The following is a 7,500-nucleotide window of genomic DNA, read 5'->3' as shown; positions in this document are numbered from 1 at the left end:
TATTCAAAACTGCTTAAAGAGAGAATTTGTTTTAGGTACTTTGGTTAGTCTTTGGAATTCAGAAAAAGGTGTATGAAAGTGGAAATAAAGCATATGTGCATATGCATTTATGCATTTATAAATGTGTACATATACACCTTTGCATACACGTGTGTTTATGGGTGTATGTCTTATGAATGCATGAATGTATGCATATTTATATCTGCATTGTGTGCATGCATGCATGTCAGTGTCCATGAGAGCATCCTTGACCTTTCTTCTATTCCAAGACTAGGTGAATTTCCTTGCAGGTTCCCTTTTCATCTTCTATCTTTATATCAAACCAGTTTGCTTCAGCCATGAACACAGACAAAGTTTTGCAAATTACCTTTAACTTAGGGCTCTTTCTTTTGACAATTAGCCTGTCAGTTGGATCAGCATGAGAGAAACCTATATACATGTGTTTGTGTATATACATAGATAGTCTGTACTATGATATTTGTTTATAGACAATTGGAAATGTGTTTGTAAATCTGTTTGGCATTGTGAAGGTGCTTTAGCACACATGTCTATGAGCTAGCCCTGCCATTGGGAGCTGTTTGATATCACTGTAACTAAATCTCCAACATGAAATTGGCAAAGAGAAACTTGAAAGTAAAGTATGATGTGTATAGAAATTAAATCTTTTGCAATTAAGATTTTTAATATATTTGTAAGAGAAAAATCATCTTTTTGTTTGTATTTGACATGGCAGTTAGTACTGATGTAAATATCCTTTATATATGTCTGTAAATAACTTGTATGAAGCATTTGTTGATTTTTAAAAATCTTTATCTTTTCATTTTCTCTTTTCTTAAGCTGGCAATCTTTAACAGCCTTTAACCCATCCAACACATTGGCATCCATCCTTGCCATGGCAAATTATGGACCTAAAGACGTTTGGCACCATAGCTCGCCTGTCCCGCACTATAGGCTTATCAGACGGAAATTGTTTATCGCCTCTAGTAACGGCAACAATCGTAAGGTTTAACCTTCACTTTTTAAAAGTTTTAAAATTATGACAAAATAAAAGCTTTTAGGTGCCTAACGTCCGCAAACTAATGAACGAGCCAGTTGCAAACAGAGGAGCTGCCGATCAGCGCCAACAATCCCGTCTGTGTGGCCACTAGCCAAAAAGACATTTCCATTGTGAATGGGGGTTGGTGCTGAAAAGTTTGACTCAGAAGAGAGTTGTAATGTACTAGGCATTTTAAAACACCATGTTGCTAGGTTTACAATGCTATGTCTTAAGGGTGAATATCTGTAAATGATGTTATATTCAAACATATAACAGGTTCAGCTATTTTTTGTCACATTTTGGCATTCTGAGATAGTTTTTCAAATACTTTTCTATTTATTTATCTTTGATAAATGACTTTTGCTCTTATCAGAACTACTGTAGAAATCATAAATATATCCAGTCACAAAATGCAGTGTAATAGACTCTAGCATTAAAAAAAGTGAGCTCACATTTGAATTTTCACAATTTAAACAGAAGCTTATATCTACATTGATGGTCACAATGTATGCTAAACAGTTATGATGGTTCACATTTTAAAAGGGAATGGCTGCATATTTGGTAATTTGAATTGGAAGGTAATGAAAATAGCACATGCTTTATCCAAGGGTTTATAAAAGGATACAGTGGAATGCAGGAAGCCTATTTATAATGATTGAAACTTGGTCATGTTCAAAAAGTTGGTGAAGTGTTTTTTGTTAACTTTTGAGGAAATTTAAATAATGTGCTAAAATGTGAAGTATTGTGTAAAATCTAAATTATTTTTGGTTTATCTTTATTGTTATCATTTGCATTGACTGATCCATAAACAAAATTTTTCAGCTATTGCAAAGATTTGTTAGCATTTATTATACAGGGTTAGTGCAATTCAATAATTATTTACTATTTAAGGTCAGTAGCTTATTAGATAATGTATATATATACTTATTGCATAGGCATAATACTTGATGCTTTAATATACAAGATCAAAAAAAAAAAAAAAAAAAAAAAAAAAAATGCAGGTCCCTGCTTTTTTGTACAAATTAGTAGAAAGAGCTTTATGCCTCACATGTCTTTGGTGAGTTATATATTTCCTTTAAGCAGTAACTGTTGTATAAGTAAGGGGACATTGTGATATTTATTGAGCCAAAAGTGAAATACCTTAAATTGTTGTGTAGATTTATATACATATATATGATATTTCCCTTCAGATATCATCTTTGACATGGTCATACACCACAACTTCTGTTGCTTTCAGAAATATGATCAACATAAAGTTGTGTTGTTGTTGGAAATCTTGTGTGGGAAACTAAAATAAAGAAAATGTAGAAATTATCACTGGTCTACACCATACATATGTTGAGTTTAGTAACTGTAGTGTTTGTAAAAGATAAATCATAAATCATGTTTTTTACCCAATGATGCCGAGCTGTCTGTAGCCCTTGGTGGACTGTATTCCAGGGATGCAATAATTCTTGCAGGCTGCTGTGCCTCTGCTGACTGCTTGCATCATGCATGGTTGGTCATATAGCCATTTACTCTTCTTTATTTCTGTGTTTCTTTTGTTGGTGCTTCAACTCTTACATATGATTTTGCATCTTATCATTTATAGCCATGTATAAAAGCTATTTTTGCAATCATATATATATTTTTGTTGATTCATAGAACCTCATTGAAGAAATTGTATAATTGAGTTATCTGTCTATTAAGACTGTAGGTTTGTGTGAAAAGAAAAAAAATTAGGGGTTTACTATATTTCCATAATTTTGTTCAAAACAGAAAAATGATAGTGGTTAATTCTTTACAGTACAGACACACTTGCCAGAGACTAAATCCCCAACTCCACTTCACAAACTTTATTCAACATTTTAAGTTGCTACGACTGTGCGTTCCCTTCGGGTATTGCTCAAGGGGAGATTTGATCGAGGGCTCTTTCTGCAATACTTTCCTTTAGTTGTGCCATTATTGTTAATGTCTACAGATCATTTCTTATAGCGATGACTTCAACATTTTGCCCTCTACAAGAATATCCTCTTCAGTTTGCCCTAGCTGAGTATGTTCATACCAAAAAGATTGATCTGATACTGTTTTTATATTCTTCATAAATAAATATGTAGAAAAAAGGAAAAAATTAAGAGGAAGAAGCCATTGATTAGCCTCCTTGAGCAACAGATGGAGATCCACCATTTCTGAATGCACATGCTTATGCACACATGCTTATGCGCACACACACACGCACTCACAAATGTACATGCACATGAATGCACACACACACACGCACATGCACGCATGCACGCACACACCACACACACACGCACACGCACACGCACACGCACACGCACACACACACGCACACGCACACACAGAAAGAGGCATATACATACATGTGCACATGCATACACACGCATATGCACGTGCACGTGCACATGCACACGAATATGCATATGCACACGCATACACATACGCCATACCACACCACAATAGAGTGAGTGAGTGAGTGACCAACTGACTTTGTGAGTAACTGAGTGGAGTGATTGACTGTCTGATGAAGTGGATCTCCAACTGCATCAAAGTCAAACTTGAATTCAGATTTCTCACTGCTGCTTTCTTCTGTCAACAAGTCCTCATTGGTTACAGTAGGATTATCCTGTTGTCTCTGTGGCACAATCATAATATTATCAATGTCCTCACTAGAGAACAGTTCATAGAAATGATGCATTGGAGCATAGGGACTGACAGATCCGTTAGGTGGTGAAAAGCTGTTGGCTGCAGTCTAGGGTGAGAGCAGCAACACAAGTAGTGGAAATGTACCAGTTAGAAAGCTGAGGAGGAACTATGGTTAAGGTGAGAAAGAGAGCTAAAATGATTGTCCTGCTGTGCACCCTGTAGTGTAAGCAGGAGAAGTTAATATTATAGCATAAACATCAAATGATGGTTGCATGCATAAAACTATCATGTTCTTGTAAAATGCAGTTTTTGAAGGTAGTTTTAAAAATTATCATCATCATTATAATCCAGCATTTACATTGCCAAATAACATGAAGTAATCACCGAAGCCAGTAGGAATTATTTTTGTGAAACACCCAACAGTGCAATCTAGTGTCAGTGGGTTAAAGACTTGATGATATCTCTGTACTAATACTAATCTGGAATGGAATAGGGATATTTAATCAAAACTAAAAAGTAATAATATTCAAACTTGTAGGACAAAATGTTTAAAATTGTATACTGTCTTAGTTTTCTCTATGAAAAAAAAATTGTATAATTCTGCAAAATATTGAGAGCTTTATCAGTTCCACCATTATCTTTTTAGTGCCATATGGTCCATGTTGCTAGGAGCTGTAAGGTATTCATCTACTATTTGTTATCTTTTTTGTAGTTGTCCCCTTAGTGTACAGCTTTTACTCTACTTCAACATCTCTTTCCTGATAAAGACAAAACAGTAGTCAAGACAAACATACATTGGTAGAATTCCTTACTAGAGAGCCAGGAGAAGGCAAACCATGCTTACATATCTAGTCTCATGTATTTATTAGAAGCATACATTACTAGAAATAATTAGATTTTTTAAAAAAAGAAAGCTATTTATAACTTAATCTACATGTACTGGAGCTTCTCCTTTGCAAGTATTAGTCATAAGTAGCTTGACTTGGGGTGGGACAACAAGCATCGTGCTTTCAGATTTTGAAGGTTGAATACACTGTAGGTAGTTTTTGTACTATAAAATGGATGTTCAGATTATAGTTAATTTGATCACTTGCAACATTATTTTTAGTGCAGTGTAATTCCCTCTACCTATTGTTGCAAGTGATTAAAAAGTATTAGTAGTTATTACAGTAGACCAAAAAAATTAAACACGAAGTAAAATATGTATCATTAAACCCAGAGATTAATTGTAAGTGCAGGAGTGCAAGGATATATCTTATTTTATGGTTTGCACTTTTAAAGCAGGACTTCCATCTAATTGGCATTGTTAATGTTTTTTGAAATCCAAATTTTTTATTTACCATGAGGCTAATTATCTGTTGTATATAAATGGACTTAATTTTATTAGTTCATTTTTAAAAGAAAACCTGTCTTGAATTATTAAAATAAGTAGACAGGAGTAGATAGTTTACCTTTCCTAGTATTGTGTACATTCCCAAATACAGTAAGGAAAATCTCTATTGTCTCTTTCTTGGATCAACTAAATTACATACACTTCATAAGAGAGTGATGTACTTGAGTATGGAAGGGACCAACAAGAGTAGATATTTGAGATACCTTAAAGGCATTTGCTTTTCAGTGTTGTCAAGCACTGTATTGAATGAAAGTTTAGAGATTTTATTTAAAAGTTTAATGATACAATGTTCATTAGGCAAAACAAAGAACAATTTTTAATTCAGAAATGAAAATTAGCATGCATTGTAGGTATTAGGTCATGTACATGTGAGCTAATGCTTGAAATATGTTTATTTGTGATTGGGAACCTCAGATGAAATTATCTTCAGATTTTGCAGCTTTGTTGGTTATTTAAGTTTTCCTTAGTAGTGATTATTAGAGATAGCCATGAAAAGTGTCAGTTGTATTTATTGATTCAAAGTGAAAAAAATATTTGCATGAAGCAACCAGAGAACAAGAGCACATTCTTAAGTATGCATCATTTATTCCAGTATGCATCTCCCATAATCATTCATGTATATATATATTATATTATCAATATAGGTTGTCAGTTGCATTTGGAAACTACTTTTGATTTTCCTATTGTTTCAAGCTTTACATTTTTATTTTTGTGTGATATTTCATTATAATCTGTAATGTACTTCAAAGACTCAAAATAAGCATAACATTTCTTATTGCATACTTTCAGTGACAGAATCATAACTTTGTACAATTCTGCATGAGAAGTTTCATAAATATAATACACACATTATGTAGATTTGCCCACCAATATGTATTTGGCTATCACCTTGGTCTTTATCACTGTTTGTTGGTGCATTATGAGGTACAAACTTTAATCATATCTGTTAAAATTGCTGTGTTATGTCGTCTTTTGTTATATTGAAATTGTACTTTCATACAATTACTTATTCTATTTTATAACAGTTACAAAGACTTCTCTTTTAGAACCCAGTTGATGAAGAAATTTGTTGAAGTCTTCAGAGGAGGTCTTGTCTATATATTGGTATGCAGATGACACATGAATTGTATACTGCATTTGGAGGGAAGACCATTTTTTAAGTCTTGTAAGTCTGTATTCCATTGAATTTTAAAGTAATTTGTTCTTAATAGCAGCAGTATTGGACATGGTTATATAAAAATGTTAAGACAGGTGTTGGCTGTATGTACTCAATGATACTCCTCAATGACTTGGATAGACTGAGGCTTGAGTCTCATGAGAGTTCGCACATGTCACTTTCACTATGGTTGCTCTCTCTTGTTTTCTGATGGGAGTGCATTTTGTACCATGTTAAATGCGGGATATTGAAAGTATAATTATCTTGTCATGTACATCTGTACTGTTTCCAGTAATGTAGAAAAATCAGTGAATTTTTTTTGCATAGATTAAAGAAAGCAAAAAATGTAATTGGCATGAAACTCTTAAAAATACCATTTGAAAATGTAATACTAAAAGGGATGTGGGAGGGATTTAAGTATTTAAAAGCAGTATTAACAATGTATTGCAATGCTTTTTTGTGAATATTGTAGATAATTTCATGTACAGTAATGAGATATGGAAGTAAAATATTATTAAAACCTTTGTATTTTATTTAATAATCCAACTATTATTTTACATTGTTCACCTGTTAGCTGAAGTAGAAAAAAAATAAATAACAGAATATTATTATTCAAAAGAAATCCAAGTTCATTTTCAATAGGAAGTTTCCATCTTTGGAGAGGAAAAATGGTAAACATGATCAAAAAAGTGATAATAAAAGAGCTTATCAAGAAACAAATTTTATTTTTTACAAATAAAACTGTAGTAATATCTGTGTAAGTGGAATAAGAAGTATATCAAAACTATATGTAACACACCTGACTTGTGGTAATGTGTCTTTGGTGCTTGAGTACTTTTTTATTATTGACCTTAAACCCCTTAAACCCCATTATACATACTGTACATAAAAATACCATCACTGGTGGACTTGAATTTTCATATCAAATATCTGTGTACCTATACTACACAAATTAGATTTTTAATTTGAAATTGTCCAAATATTCTGAAGATGTTGGCCTGTTAACAAAACTGAAAAGTATAATTAATTAACCTAAATATTTGCCGTAAAAAGTTTCCACAAATGCTCTATCTTAACTGAATTATTATGAATATATTGTTCCTCATTTCATGATTTTATTCTGCAGAGAAAAATCTAAAGATTAACTAGGGTTTTACTTTTAGTATGTTGGTAATAACCAGAATACCTATTATGAAGATACATTACTGACCTTTTTTCACTCAGGATTAGTATTTAATAAATTGAATATTTGGTTGGGAAAAGCATGGT

General features: G+C 32.7%; 1 protein-coding gene across 1 annotated transcript in view; it reads right to left on the bottom strand.

Moving 5' to 3' along the window:
- Positions 1-6,939: 6,939 nt before the first annotated feature.
- Positions 6,940-7,500, bottom strand: part of LOC113827479 (uncharacterized) — a 7,639-nt gene continuing 7,078 nt past the window's right edge. Inside the window, exon 4 of the mRNA XM_070145516.1 lies at positions 6,940-7,500. This exon is cut by the window's right edge and continues 1,674 nt beyond it. The gene's annotated coding sequence lies outside the window, so the exon portion shown is untranslated.

The sequence above is a fragment of the Penaeus vannamei genome, chromosome 34 (genome assembly GCF_042767895.1).
Source record: "Penaeus vannamei isolate JL-2024 chromosome 34, ASM4276789v1, whole genome shotgun sequence".
In the NCBI taxonomy this organism is placed as follows: Eukaryota; Metazoa; Arthropoda; class Malacostraca; order Decapoda; family Penaeidae; genus Penaeus; species Penaeus vannamei.
This window is presented reverse-complemented; position numbering and strand designations above follow the sequence as displayed.